Below are 16,883 nucleotides of genomic sequence, written 5' to 3'. Positions count from 1 at the left end.
TGTATCTAAAAGAAATAAATTAAACCCAACACTCATTACCTTTTTTAGTTCAAATTCTCACCATTAGAGGTTGCTGTCAATGCATTTCATTAAATAGCAGAGTGGTTCTTTGCATCACCATTTTCTGTACTTGTTTGACTGTTCTGAAGAATTTTCACCACTACTAACCTCTAGTAACCACTACTTAACTCTCGTGGTTTTTTTGCCAATCAAAATAAGCTTTTGTGTGCTGTTTTTTCTCTTTGCTGACTTTATTATTGTTTTAAATTGGTAACCTTGTACTAATTTTGTTAAGAAATACAAGTGTAATATTCTTTGGGAAGCAACTAATTATAAATTTACACCTCTTTACAAGTAAAATTTCATGCAAATAAAATTATATAGATGCATAAAGAAAAATGTGGGTGTGAATCTATATAGTGAAGGAAAAGCAGTATTTATTCCATTATTGATTTTTTATTGCCTTTTGTTTCCTCAGAATTACAGCTACCTGATGTTATAACATAAAGAAACTATTTCTAAAACATGTCTTCCCCCCCATCCCCCCTCAGAGCCACACTTTAATAAACTGGCAAAATTTTATGATACTTATTCACTTGTACTTCTTGACAAAAAACATCATCCTTCCAACACATTTTATTATCATTGCCTTTTCCAAGAAAACTTGGGAAGCTAATGTTGTATATATAGTAAAGAACTAGTTTAGGACCCTCTGTCTTTTTTACAAATGAGTGGAAATGACAGACCTCTAAAAAGAATAAATTAACCTGCTTCTAGAAAGATCCTTGTTTTGAAGAAACCCAGCTGGCACCATGAAAGAAAGAAAGTCATAGCAGGTTTCTAAATTTCCTGTTATCTATCCATCTGCTCTCTGTGCCAAATGTGGATGACATTATGAATAAAAACACTGAAAAAAGACTGAGTGAAGACCTGCTAGTATACTTCCTACTCAGATATTCAGGGCTAGAAACTTAATGTAGAAGCTTAGAAGAGGACTAGATTAATTAGTAATCTTGTTGCCTTCAGGTGATCAGACATGGATAATCAGGATAATATCATTAGATCAGAATGCTTAAGACCAAATATTTATGTAATTTATCAATGGACTTTTTCTTTACTAATTTATTATACCATTATCACCTTATAACCTGAATGGAAGAACAACTCTAAAAAATCCTTGCATCTCAGTAAGCACATATGCTTTGCATTTTTGTTTTTATGGTGAAATTTTAACACATGTTAATTTAAAACAAGTGTTTCAGATGTCCTTATGAAAAGAAAGAAAAATTTTGCACACTGAGAAGATATATAAATTAAAATCCTACTGAATACCCAACATTAAGTGAAAGAGCAATAGCAAACAAGTCTGGTGTAAAATTAGCATTTCATGTTTGAAGTGTATAAAGTACTTTTAACAATTTTCAAATTCAATAAATTACTCAAGTTGACAAAATTCACTTAAATTCATCATGGAGGGGGATAATGTTTTGGAATCAATAATGATTTGCCTCCCTTTCATTAATTAGGCAAGCCACAGCTTCTTCATTATCAGAAGAATATGCAAATTGCACAACTAACATGAAACACCAACATATACTTCTGTGTCCTTATCTGTGTCATATGTGCAGGGGTTAATAACTGCAGCTTTAAAAGGAACAATGTTTCTCCATCCTGTGGTATGTTCTGCATCTGTGAATTTTGAAAAAGGCAAACCCCCAACTCTTTGTAGTTACCTAGAATATAAGAGGGAGAAGATTAACACCCAATAGTTGCAAGAATGAAAAGCACAAGAATTATTCTGTAGACTTTTAAACTGTAAGAGTTTTTATTTTCAACTAAGTAAGGATATGCTTGCCTGTTTATGGCTTTACCAGAATCTACTGGGTACTATCTGTTCTTCAGGGAAGAAAATATAAACAGCATTAAGAATTGCAGTAAGAATAGACTGATTCATCTTTTCCTTTACAAAGTGGGGTGACATCACTCCTCCAGCTGCTCAGTGTGGGGGAAGTCAGTTGGTGATAATCCTTGCCAAATGTGTCCAACAAGCACAGATGAGGAGTGGAGCTTTCACATCATAATAATCTGCATCCCTCTGAGCTTGTGGAGTCTCTTTTGGATGAACACAACATGGAACAGAGCTCTGCATAATTTCAGGGGATGTGTCTAGCCAGGAGGAAATGGAGCCAGGCAAAAGCCACTCTTGGAGGCATTGTTCCATGGCAAGCTAGTCAATAATCCACCAGAAAATCCATTGATGTAAATGCTGATTGGGGATGCATTACCTTTAGCTTCTTGGCTTTGGTCACATCAATATGTGTGGTCATTGCGGGCAAGCACACTGAGGGAGTAAACAATTTAAACTGGACCACTAGTGCTCAGCAGGGAAAGAAGCCAGGTCACAGCATGACCTTTACATGTCCAGAACTCTCTGATTTTGTCCAAAAATTTGCAAGGAGATGATGAAGTCTTCTTGCAGATTCTTAAATCACAAAGGCATATGGACATGCTTTGTGTCTCCTGGCCACATTCAAGAATTTGCAGCAAGCTTCTTTCTCTCATGCTGCTCACATGAAAGTGGTTAGATGTGCCTTGATGCACAAAAGGGAGAGGGTATCAATCATGGTACTTACTGTTAGACAATACATGTAGTGCAAGCATTTAGAAAACTGGAGACTAATTTTATCAAGAGGTTGCAAGAAAGAACAATAACTGCAGGGATATATATATTTTTTTTTAAAGTGCTTGACTAAGTTTCTGGCATGGAAGCATCCTAGATAGGAAGATCAAATTGTTCAAGTTCCATTCAATTTCAGGAAAGTACTTTCCATTGATTCTAATGGTCTTCACATCAAAGTCTTAAAATTGATTGATTTTTTTTTAATGCAGTTGAGCTCTTCATTCACAAGCCACTTGTGGCTTCTCAATAGCAGCGAAGTCTGAACTATATTTATTGGGAAGTGTCCATGTTCAAACTTAGCACAAAGCAAAGAGTGCAGCAATAGAAAGAAGCAGCCAGAACAAAAAAGGAATAAGCTCTAAGCATACTTTATTTAAAATGTATAGTGTCTGAGGGCCACTTGACTGCATTGTTCCTATTCAGTAGGGGACAATCAAATAGGTACATATTGTCAGCACAGGAAAAATAATTTATAATGAATTAATAATATTCTGATGAATTTTAGACTACCTTCATTGTTCAATAATATTCTGAACAAATAAGGAGAAAATAAAATCCTCTGTGGAAAGTACTAGTCAACTGAGGCAGTCTAGAGAGTGGCAAAATCTATAAGAATGTTCTCCAAGGACTTGTGATTAGTCAAGTGGTATTTCATGCCTTACAGAAGATTTTAAAACCTTTCAGTATAGGAAGTGAATAGCAAACATGTACCTATAAATATGTGATTTTTTTTCTATTTTTTTAGAATAGCAAAACCCCCATAACTTTCTATTGCGGGAAGCTGGCATTTTAACAGAGCATACATAAAGACAGTGGCACCTTCATATACAAGTAGCAATTTACCCAGTGCATCTGAAAATACTGAGGCAGGATAATACTACTCACTAAAACTATTCTATTTACACTGAGTAGCACCTCAGTCCATGAATTTTTTTTTTACTAAAATTAGTCTCGTGTGCTGCATATAAGAAACAGATGCTGAAGTGAATCAGTCAAATCTTGTAGTCCGCAATGACAAAAGTCTGGGCAATAAATGTTTAATTCAGGCATGCCTGAAGAATCACTGCTTTTTACCCTGTTCTGTAGAAATTTGTAGTTGACACTCTGTAGGAAACTTACAGAAACAACACAAATCAAGTCCATAGGCTTCACAAACAACAATTAAGATTCTTGAAACGGCAGGGAATTTGTTAAATTAAACTTCAAAATATCCCAGGACAAGACTGGTACTCATATTACAATCAAAAAATAACAATGACACTGGCTAAAATCCCTGCCAAGTTCTCTTGACAGAGAAAAAAATCAGCTTGGCCTCAAATCTAAAGATAAACTTAATCTAAACAAGTAGGCAAGACTATGGTATTTTTCCATGAGTAAAGCATAGAAAAGAATCTGATTCCACGTAATGAAATGAGTTTTAATCTGTACAAGCCAGAACCAACAGTACAGGTACACACAAAACAGACACACAGTTGTGCAAATGGATCAATCATTTAACCTAAAACAGGCAGTGCTCACAGTCATGCAAGAAAATGTTATTCTATTTTAATTGTGCTATAAACTGCACAGGGGAAAATCCTCCCATGGAGAGAAACAAAGAAATAAACAGGTGGTGACCATGTAGGCAATATTGTAAATAACTTCTTTAACTCCATGCTACTGTACTTCCCTCTCTTCCAGTTTTCAATTTTAATGCCTGCTTTTAACTAAATAACTTGCACTAGGTCCATAAATGGGGAGAGCCTCTCTGCAGCACCCGTAAAGGAAAAACTTTCCTCTCCCTAGTTTCATAGCAGACATTTTGTAAATATATTCTCTCCTGGCTTTCCTCCCATCCTTCTTCTTTAGGAGAAGCTTTACTCCCTCTGACTGTCAGCTCCATTCAAGCCCATTTTGGATTTAGATGTCTTGTTCTTCCTTTGAATGAACTATTTGGAGCAACCTTATGAGCTGACTGACCAAGAAGACTAAGAGGAAATGGATTTCACTTTTCATGGAGTCAAGTCAAGATCATCCAAAGTGAACAAAAGGAAATTGATAATTCTGGAAGACTCTTCAGGCCCAACTGTCTTCCATATAATAACTATAGCTCTGATTTCAGAACACAAAGTCTTCTAGCACTTTTCCTTTTGTTCTAGGAAGATTACAATCAATAGTGTTAGCTTCTTCTTAGCAACCCACAAGCTTCTGAACTGAGTTCATGAGGCTCATAAGTCTATTGGCATGCTAGGGAAACATGAAGAGTTCCAGGTTTCTTTCTAGTGTAGTTGTTCTACTACTCCTGAGTCCTTCTCCCTGTTGTCATACCTCTGAGCCAAAGATTTTGTGCAAAGAATATCAGTGTGAGATACGAGTCTTATGCTGTTCAGCAAAGATTTTTGTCTAATTGTCACACAGAGATGTGCACTCCATGAATACTTCTCTTTACACAGTCTCCTCTGTTATATCCAGAATCATATTGAATCCATCCCTACCTGAGAGAGTGTTACTACTAACAGGTGAAAATGTTTCATAAGAGACACTTCCTCCTGGAAATGTCATAGTATGCTTTTTGTTTGTTTGTTTTAATTATCCTTGTACTGGCAGAAAACTGAATGCAGCTGCACTGCAACATGGATACTAAATTTTGCATATTTCATAAACACATGTTTAAAAACAACATCCAGTGATACAACTGAGATTCTTACCTATTATACAAATCAAAAGTTCTCATTCAGTGCTCGGTGGAATACTTTTTGTTTTGTTCCATCAGATGGAAGTTATTTCATTCCCAGAGATTTTTAGTCTGAAGATTCATCCATTTGACTCCTTTCCAAAATTCCTCAGTCTATATAATAAAACTTCCCCATGCCATACATTGAATCTCTGTGACAGGATGAATTTCTTTGCTTAGGCTGATGCAACCACAGATTTTAAAAACTTTAAGATGCTGTTAAAGCCTCTTGGAAAACTGTACCTTATCTCTTTCTTCAAAACTCTTCAGTGTCATTCTTCAAAGACTGATAAAAAGGCCTATTCTTTTGTGAAACCATGATATAAAACTTCAGTATACTCATTGTTCAATAACGTAAGAGGGAGCTGAGTTCCATTCAATTGCTGTGACCCTTCAAGCAGGTTATATTCTCCATCTACTGTGACAATCAAATACACAGTTACATAAATACAAAGTTTCTTTTAAGTCCTACTGTCTCCAGCCTTGGAAATATCTTTTCCAGAGTAGACAGATGTTCAACCTTACCTCTGCCTCTTCTGGGAACATTGTCAATTCTCTCTACGACAGTGTTGAAAGATAACCTTCATCAGATTTTCCATTGCTGTCTAGGAATATCCAGGTATTTCATAGGGCAAGCCACTACATTTCAAGTAGCCCTTTCAGAGCTTTAGAGAGGTAAATGCCTTCCTGTCTCCCCCCACTCTCATATGCTGACAGTTTACAACTTGCTGCACTTAATTTTGACCATACACTGGGGGTGAGATTAATCATAGGTACCATAGATATTTTTGTCTGGTTTAACTAAAAGAAATAAAAGCAAAGCTTATTCAGGAAATTGCACTGGTGATGCAATACTCCCAACACTTGATCTTTATTCAGGAAGCACAGAGAACTACTCCTGCTTTCAGGAGTTTGACTAGACCTCATCCTGGACACAGTAAGCTTGGTCAGCTGCCCTTGACTCAGGCTACCTGCAGCTTCTCTTGAAGTTTCTTATTAATTAGAAAAGCTCAAGTATAAGAACCATGTCTAGAGCACAGCAGCTTGTGCAGAATAATAGGAAATATTTATTTCATATATATGTGTGTGTGTGTGTGTGCGTACATATATATTGCTTATAAAAGATCTGCTTTATTTTCCCTTGTTTTTTTACAATTTTGTTTTTTAGTGTTTTGGGGACTCACATCCTGGATCTCGGGTGGAATTTGCTAAGTGCCCTTGTTTATTCAGGCTATGGTTGTTATACTTCTGGATAACTTTAAGTTTACAAACAAGCACAAAATAAGTTCCTTTATTTCAGAAGTACCTTTCCTGAGCTTGATTGCTTTCAGATGGCTTTGTGTTCCCTGGATTGATTCTACATGCAAGTCTTGTAAGTTATTCACTGTTGCTTCCACTTGAGTTGCTAATCCTGTTGCTTTGAGGAAGATTAAGTCCTTTTCTGACAGAATAATCTCTAAATATTCCTATCACAACACCAAAAGCAAATCAACTCTCCACTTTCAAACATCCAAGCAGGCAAGCAAGTTATATGCCAATAGCCTGACTGGTCATCCCTTCTGTAGCAAAAGAATCCTGTTATAATCCTGCATTCTATTGCAAACCAAATCTCATCATCTGCATCAAGTATTCCTATGTTTCAATCTTGTCAGTCTTTTTTGTATTTACAGTTTTCCTGTCATCACTATTTTATGAAACATAATATGACATAATATCCCTTTGACAGCTTTATATGGAAATTTCTTTATGATTGTCCAGTTTAAGCTGATGTCCAGTTTAAGCCGATGTACAGGGAAAAAATGTACTATATGATTATGATTGTAATGTTTCTGCACCTCACCTTCTACAAAATAACGTGTTTTAAAAATAGTTGCATTCAGAACAGTAAGGGTGGCATGCTGTACAGACACATAGAGTGCTTCTTTTTACAGGCTGCACCTTCTCCCCCCATCTCCTTATTTGCTTTACGTTAAAATAAAACCCACTGATGTTAAATGCACATAGTTTGTTTTGCTCAGCCTTTCCATTACAGCAATTGCATTCTGCTTCCCAAAATTCCCCTTTCAGATGCAAAAGGAAATTCTACCTTTTCTTTTGTTTGTTGTTTTGAACTTCAGCTCTTTGTAAACCTTATCCCACAACCAGCTGTGTTTAATTCCTAGAATAACTCGTAAACATACAAAGCCAGCTAGTAGTTCTTGGGTCCTCTGGGGCAGACGCTAATAATGCTGCATAAAATATTATCAGATTAGGATTTTCCAGTGACATGACTGCTTTTCCTCCACCCTCCTTGGAGGATGCAATTTAGGCAGCAGATGACATAATGATCTTTGACATCTCACACGGTGTATGCCATATGCATATGACAATGGGATAGCATTGGATGGAAAGCTAAGACCTCTTACTTCCTTAGCACTGCATCTGCTCACTCTAATCATTATGGACATTCACATGCTGTTTTTATTTTCTTTTAATAGGGGGTATAAAGAGAAGGAAGTAAGTAATTACTATATGTAGTTTACTTTTTAGCAAAGTGACACCTGTCACTGAATGAGATTTCTATTCAGATATGTACAGATTCAATTTTTCCATCCCTTTTATCTCCACAAGACACTTCTTTCATTCTCTGTTGACACTTAGTCATTGATGGCTTTTTAACACTGAAAAAGAATTGTACTAAACTATATATGCTTCAAAAATACCTCTCTGTCCTCTCATAAAGGTGCACTTCCAAGGTACAAGCAGTGCACAGAACCAGGAGCTGTGCTTCTGATCTGCACAGACAATACCTTACTTGCAAAGCCAAGCCTCAGAAAGGCTGTGCAGGAAGGCACAAAGCTATTCTAAAACCCCACCAGAAGAAGCAGGCTGCCTGGAGCAGTTTTTCTCCCTTCCAGCTCAAGGGATCCAAAAATATTTGCTAAAGACCTGCACATATACCAGAGTTTTAGGGAATGATTGTCTTTGTAATGAAGTCCCTATACATAGAAGGATACTGTTAAATGCCTTCCATGTCACTCGTCATTAGCGTCCTATTCAGAAACATGCACACAGAGATTTGTTCAATAAGCTGCAGTCACCACACAGCTTCAGGTATCTTAGTTTTGTTCTGCTCAGTAATTCATCAGTTCTAATATGACTGTAATACCCACAACATTCCAAACTTTTAGAGTGCTGCCAATGACTACAGTTTTAAAAATAAAAATCGTCAAAATGTTTCCTCTCCTCATCATAAATTATGATTTTTCCTATAAAATCACCCTGGCCTGGGACCAAAAATGGGCAATAAACAGCATTAGAATAGTGACAAGTTTGAATCCCATTATTTCACAAGACAGCCAGGCTAGAAATGAATGGTACCTGCAAGAGATAACAATGAATCTCATCTTCCAACAGCACATAGAACCAGCTTCTCGATCTGAAAGAGAAACTGAAAAATCACAAGCTGCTTGCTTTCTCACATATAATAATACATTTTAAAATCCTAAGTCCTCTGTACCTTTCTATCTCTCCCTGCTGCTTTGAAAGCTGGGCTTTTTATAACATAGGCAATATATTTTAAAAATAGGTAAGGAAAAGGTGCCTCCCTAAACATCCAGAATGATTTAACCTACAATCTCTCTTCCACACCTAAAGCAGAATAGACAAGAGATTTGTGCAATAGCATTCTACTTTTGTCCTCTAGCACCCAAAGCCTAATAATGTTAGCCCAAGTAATACTAATGGATCTTTGACATTGCACAAAATGTCTGTAAGAGCTTGTGGGGCAAAATTACAGTTCTATGAATGGTAGCCTTCAATAGGAAATATTGGTTTGGTCCTCTGTTCTTCAAGCTGGCCTTTGATGGAGAAATAAACAATTATTTTGCCTCTCAGAGGTATTATTTAAAACACAGATATGTATTTCCTTCTATGAAGCTGGATGAGATTAAGTATCTTTCAAATACAGAATAAATGAGAGCCTAAATGAGTCAATGGTGTTATTGTTGGTTTTGTTGCTATCAATTTTTAAGGGACATAGGTTTCAGTGTATAAGAATAACAATACATTGCTATGAAAAACTCCTTAATATTTCATAGACAACCACAAAGTAAGCAATCATCTTGAGCAAACAAATAAATACTGCTAAGTGGTAGAAGATGCAAATCAGGTATTTAAGCTTTTAGGTATTCAGTTTACCTGCAAAACAAACCTGAAATTTACAGCAGAAATCTGTAAAAGTAGAAAGCTGTGTTTGCTTTAGGTATTGGGATGTGGCAAGTCCTGCTCTTTCTGCAAAAGATATTATTTTAAAGGACTGTAGGTCATTGTTGCTACAAAAGTAAAAGAGAAATTGGAATGAGAACCTTTACACTAGAGTCACTGATGAGTAAAAGAATGGTGCCCATTGTGTGGAATAAACAGGAACAACTTTCTTCTGTATGTTTCCCTTATTTTTCATTATGTTTGACATTTCTGAGACTTGTTGTAACTTCTGAACTGCCTACTGCAGTGAGTGGTAGGAGATCAGACTTCACTGTGCTACACTGCGGAGCTGCAGAAAAAAAGAAAACGTGAGAAACTGAATGACCTGGCAGAGGTTTGAAGGTTGAAATGGTGTCCCAGATCGTGCTGTCAAACAAAACACGAGCTGTGTGTACATACTACAGAAGTTCTGCATATAGTGAAAAAAATGCTCAATGTCCCTTGTTCTTTTGCTGTGCTGCAACATATTATATTGAAGTGGAAATGGGACATGACCTGTACTTGCTGTTCCCAGCATGTTTAATGGTACAGCTACTCGCTAGAGTCCACATTAGCCTGGGACTCCAAAGTAGGACACTGCCAACATAGATAGTTTAGGGTCAGTCCCTTTCCTAGTACAGCTTGCTCAGGATGAAAGTAGAAGAAAAAATTGGCTTTTGGTTGGCAAGTCATATATTTAAAGCCACTATAGATGCTACAGGTAAACTAGGCACTGTTTAATCCTCTCCTCATTTTTAGAGACAGACCTAGCTATTGAGGTTCCTTAATGCCAATAAAACAGAGAAAGATGGGCTGGATTACTTTTTTCACCCATCAACAGAACTGTGGTCATTACAATGCTTAATTCTTACATCCTTCCTGAGTATACATGAAATTTATTCTGAACCTAATCCCCCTTGATGTAACTACTCTGTGTTATGGATGCAACACTTGGTCAGAACACAAGAAAGAGACCCGAGAGCTTGTTTTGGAATAGTCAGTGCTCGAGGATTAATTTGTGAGACAAATAAACAATAAGTGTTACAGGTGCAAATATAAGCTGTCAATCAGAGCTCTCATCCAGTCTGTTAAACATATTTAGTGATGCATGGAACTCGCATTTCTTTTCAAGTGTGCAAGACTGCATTTCTAGCAACCTTTGACTTGAGCACAGCTTTTCTAAAGAAAGCAAAATTTAAAAAATTACCACCCATTGTGCTTATCTACCCTTTGTGCTTGGATGAAGATCACATTGAGGCAGCTGTGCTTCCAGGGACTGTTCTAAACTGGCCATTTGGGCCAGTTTTCTACTTGCCTGGTGTCACTAGAGCAACTAAAAGGAGTCAGATGCATGACTGGGATCTAAGTCCCCGAATAACAAATCCTCCTTGGTCTGTGACAGCCAATTTTCTCAGACAATTTCCTCTGGTATTATTTTTTTCTTCTTTTTCAGTTTGTTCTAAAAGTGCCAAAGCAACGATCTCAATATAAGCCCTTCAGAACACAGTTTCAGGATTATGAAGAACAGTTGAATGACTAGCAGTAGAGCCAAGTTTGTCTTGTCTGGTTCTACAACATTTCAGGAATACTTTTTTCCCCCCTGGTGTTAAATGTTGAAACAATCCAAGCATTTCACATATGTCAGTATTGCCTTAAATCCTCCCTTCTGTTTAGTCAGCCTCCATGTGTACCACTAGACCGCTGTTTATACACTAGCAACCAAAAAGGGAAGAATTTCTTAAAATCTGCTGTTTCTTCTTTCCCTTCATGCTGATCCTAAAACTTCCTTCCTTCATTGTAGTTGTCATTCTGATAAAAGGGAATCTGTTTTTTATAGCAACATAAATAAGGAATAGGTTCATTTCCTTGAGTGAAGTGATTCCTCACACTTCTCTGTGTGTGTGGAAAAAAATACTCTTATGTTCCAGCAGTCCATTAAACCATAATTCAATGTCTTTGCAGAGATCAGGACACATTGGCATTTGGTAAAAGGTTAAATGGGAGAAAAAAGTATCTGAGTGTTCCTCCTTGGCTCTGGAGGATATGGTCCTGCCCTAACTCACAGGGGAAAGGGATGCTGGAAGGGCAATGTTTAGAAATCACAGTAAAAGACAGACTCCTGAAAGGTTCCATTGTGTACCACAGTTTCATGTAAATTCAATAGAAGAACTATATACAGTAAGAAAATATTAGTGTTAGCCAAGTATTGATGGAATAAAAGAGAAGATGGAACTACCACGCAAAGGTAAAAATATCACATTGATGCATAGTTGTTCTACATTGGTATAAATTATCAAATCATGTTCTTGCTACTGAAGGGGCAGGTGTACTGACATGAGAACTTGGATGGCTGCATGTAGCAATGTAGCATTGAAAAACTAATAGTTTTCAGCTGGGTTTAAGCTAAGAAAAGAGAGTAGGAATTATTATGATCTTAACATATGCCATTTTAAGAATCCTTTCCCCTTTCCTAATCCTTAGTACATTTCTATTTACATTCAACATTGCTTACATACCAGGGGGATTGATGCTGTCCTTTGGTGAGAAATATGTTCAGTTTTGGTCCTGACATTATATGTAACTTCTACATGTAACTCTTATGGTGATAAGATTAAGCATCCCTGACACTGACATGTGAGTAGGGAAATAAACAGAATGGGAGAGGACATCTCATGCTCTCTGCAATTTCTACAGTTGCTAATACAAAACTGAGTGCCTTACTTCAAAGGAGCTCCAGCTTTGCCTCAGAAGAGTGGATGTACTGATAACAAATTCAAACAGGTTTCCTGTCTCCCTATGTAGTGATAGGTTTCAAAGGTGATGTGCATCTGACTGGATTCTCAGGTCTTCCAGGTTCTTGCAAAAAAAAAAAAATCCAAAAATCTGGAAGTCCTAGTCATTGCATTAATGTCTGAATCTGCACGGCAACTTCATCTTATGGACACAAAAAATTGAGGCTTTCAGGCTTGTGGGACAGCTGATAGCTGTCTATTGGACTGCCTCCATGCTGCAGTCTGGTGAAAGCAGCTACCAAGTCAGGGAGTTCACGGGTCAGCTGATTCTGGAAGCTGGACATAGGGAAATGTCTCTGTTCTGGATTAAGACATATGGCGGCCATAATCTTTGCACCTCTCTTCCCTCTATTCAGTAGTGAACAGCCATGAACTTAACAAAAGTCAGATTGATTTCACTTGATAGGTGCTGGAGTCCCACATAGTACATGCTGTCCATCTGCTGTTCTTTATATCAATCTTTCTTTCATCCCCAGTATGTCTGCTCTGAATGTTTAAAAAAAGATGCTTTATCCTTAGAATCTGGCACCTATTATATATTGCCACATGTGTTTGTTTGTGTCTTATTTTATTTTTGTTGTCTTAACACTTCATCCAAAGCAAAATGTTGTGTTGCCTTACCAAACACTTTTTCTCTTACAAGAGTGGTCTGGCAAGAACAGTTTATAGAACAGTGAAAAAGCAGCTCCCAAGACACTTTATAGATCAGATCTTCAGCAGACACAATGTGACAAAGCCCTGTGGGCCTCACTGAAGCAATAATAATTTACACCAGTGGATGGTCTGGCCCTGCTGTAGCTATTCCATCTTTGAGCTTTTGCAGCAAAAATCTCGATGCTCACAGCAGAACCAGCAGCATCAGGAGGTGGTGAAGGAGAATCTGTACAGTCTATGGGAAGTCACAGCTGTGCTGAAGAAGGTCTGAAAGGATCCACTTATTTCAGGTTTTCCATGCTATATTTAGCAAGAAGGGCTGCAAAACTAAAAAATACATTCAATTATGGTTTTCTTAGTTTTAGAACAAACCCAGTAAGGCTGAGATCAACCACTGATTCTAAAGATTTTGTTAGTTCATGACAGAAATGCTGGGTGATGATGATATGTCTTTTACAATGTAAAAGTGCACAGACCTTATTCCAAGATTTAAACCATGCATTTCCCTTACCAAACTCAGTGCTTCATGCCCACAAGCCTTGCTGACCAGAACAGTGGGAAAGCTGCACACTTTGAATACAAGTAGAAATAAGAAAGAATAAGACTTTGTGGCTTTTTCAATTTCCTTTACTTTCTTGACTTTTAAAATTACTTTGCTATCTCATGAACTGATATACTGCACAGGTGAGCTACTCAGTGAGTGCAAAGGTGATGGTTTTCCATGGAGTATTATAGTTAGCAGACCTATCAGCTCATTGATTCATTAACTCAAAATGAATACATTCTTTCATTCTATTTTTTTTTCTTTTTGGTTGCACATGGTTCATTTCAGACATATTCCCCCTTGCTTTCAGCTACATAAGCAAATTAACACCAGTGAGACTCAGAATCTATGAAAATGCATCTGGTAAGTGGATTTTTGTTATGCCTTATAAATGACGATCAGACCTAGGTCAGGTCAAGTGCTGTGAAGGACATGCTAAACATATCAATTTGTAGCCATCACTACTCTCTGGTTTCTGCATTTTTAAGACACACAATGATCGCTTATTCATTGTACCAACATGCAGAATCATTGATAGAATTAACATATATAGTTGCAAAAGGAGGAAGTATCCAGATTTTTTTTTTAACATTTACATTTCTTCCTCTTAACTGAAAATCTATAGAGGTTTTGTTGTTTGCGGGTTTGATGGAAGAGAACAGTGTTAGCAGCATTGGGAAGATACAGCTGGAATATTCTAAGCACAACCATATTAGTCTTTGCATTCTTGCCTCAGCAGGGATGAAGGGGATCAGAATAGATTAGGATGAGGAGATAGACACAGCCAAACTATCTCTGCTCCCCTTCTGTGGCTATTATCAAGGGTCTACTTAATGCACAGTAGTGAAACAACACACATACTGCATTACTGAGACAATACACAAAACATCAATGGAGAAGGCAAAAATTTTGGCTTCACTGGCATTGTCCCTCTCACATCCAGACAATGCCTTTTATTAAGTGTTATGTGTACTACAAAGGCCTTGCACAGGATATAATCAGTACTCCAGATTTCCCCACTTTAAAGCATCTTTTCAGTGTAAGAAACTGTGTGGTGAAACAGGAAACACAAGTGTGTTTCATTTAACTGAAATAAATGAAAGCATCTCATTGACATCTTTACTCAGGTATAATCCTTAGTGACTCAAACTTTGGATCAAACCCTAAGATCACAACTGCAATTTAATTTTCTGTTAAAATACTGCCTCATTAAAATACTTGCTAAGGGCCTCATTACTGAAAGTATGATTGTTGTAATTAATGATTTTGTTTTACTTTTGAAAACAAATTTGATAAATGATGTTCAGGCAACAATAATTACTAATGCATTTCAATTATATTTTACTTGAATTATAAAACCACAAGGGTCAATTGCAGAGATGAAGGTTCTTCTGAATCACCCAAACCAGCATTTTGGAAGGCATTTTCCTTGGTTATCTAAAATGTTGTTTGATAGGGTATTCTTCTAAGGAAGCATACATTCTCGTGAAAACTGGCCTGGAAAACTTAAGAGTCCAGTCATCTTTACAAAAAAATTGTAACTTATGGTACATAAAAGAACCTATAGATCTCATAGCAATTTCCATAACTAGAAAAATGTGTCTGAAGGTGCTGTGACTAATAAGTCACCAAATCAACGCTTCTTTTATGGCAGCTTTGGAGAGAGACTCAAATAAATCAGATTTGTCATAACTCTAAATACCATTTGAAATGTCAGCTGGGATTTCAAACTTGGTGTACCATGACAATGTATTTGTAAGCCTTTCACAGTTCAAGAAGCCATTTTCTGTGGGAGAAATTCTTAGTTTTTTTTTTTTTTTTTAATCATCTTTCTTCTATCTGTTCACATCAGATAAAGATACTCATTCTGTTCAATCTGAATGCAATTTTTCTGAACAAACACAACTCTGAGTATGTAAAAGTTGTCCCATTTGTTGTTACCCATTTGGTTTTCACAAAACTTGTGGCAGCACAGAGCAGTCATATTGCTTGCACTGGCAGGCAACTCAGTTAATTTCTATGTTTTAAAAAAGCCTCTTTGCCTTAGAAAAGGTGTCTACTCTTCACAAGCCATCTGCTGAAATGTAAGAGGTCATTCCTTTGAAAGAAAGCAATAAGGGGTAGGATGGAATCAGTGGAATCTCGCAGCAGTTTATGGCATTTTGGTTTTCAGTGGTGAAGAAATGAATATGAATCTGAAATACATTAAAGTCTAATAGAGAAGCAATCAACGGAAAGCAAGAGTATAAAACACATTTGGACTGGATTAGTTTAGAGCAGGCTATCTGCACATTACCTGACTCACCTGTACCATTACTCTTCTGAGTTCACTTGTGACCACCAATCCAAGATGTAAACCACAGAAGGCTGGGAATACTCTAAATTAATAAGCTGTCAGTGACCAGCAGAGTAAAAACAGCATTGGTTTTACATTATTTACCATCTATTATATGAAGACAGTATAGAGGAAGGGTGGAGAAAGATCTGACTTGGTTTCAGGGCATGAAGATTTATTTCCCTCAGTGTTCCCTCATAGCTGCCTTTACGCCTTTATGCAGCTATGCTAGATGTAGAAGTATATCATTCTCTCAGCACAAAGTAACTGCAGTTCAACAGAGGATCTAAACATGAAGTAATATCTAAGGTGGCACTTCATGTCTTCTCAGATTGTTGGAATGGTTTAGGATATTAGCTGTCCTGAACTAAGATTCCTGCTAGTGTAGAAACATCATAAACTCATATTCAGGTACAAGGCTGTGTTTCATTTAGAGTCAATAAAAAACTGTTGTTTTGTTTTTTTTTTTTCTCTTCTTTCAATTCTATGTATATGTATTTTGACAGTAAATTCTTCTCCCTGCCATCAATAAATTTGTATTGTCTTTGTAAAACTGTATTTTTACAAAGCCTTAGGAACAATTTGGTTTATACAAGAGAAGCCTATTACATAAAGTATTAAATTCCAACTTTGCAAAACTCACAAATGACTCTCAAAGAAACAAAGGACACCATCACTGAAATGAAAAATTTTCAGTGTCCTCTTCTAGCACTAAAAATATTATTTTCCTGAAAAATCTCAAAACATCACAGGGATAAATGGAGCATCCCAATAACTACCCACTCATGTAAGCTTTCTAAGATACTGTTTTCACATACATTTTCATAATAATATAGGCCTGTGAATTAATTTATTCTGAAATTAATTTATACTGAAATAAAGTGAGGAGAGACTTCTTATCTCCTTTTTTCAATCTTGTAACTCTTTTTATAAAAAGACAA

Source organism: Vidua chalybeata, chromosome 4, assembly GCF_026979565.1.
Source record: "Vidua chalybeata isolate OUT-0048 chromosome 4, bVidCha1 merged haplotype, whole genome shotgun sequence".
NCBI classification, from domain to species: Eukaryota; Metazoa; Chordata; class Aves; order Passeriformes; family Viduidae; genus Vidua; species Vidua chalybeata.
Note: the sequence above shows the minus strand (reverse complement) of the source record.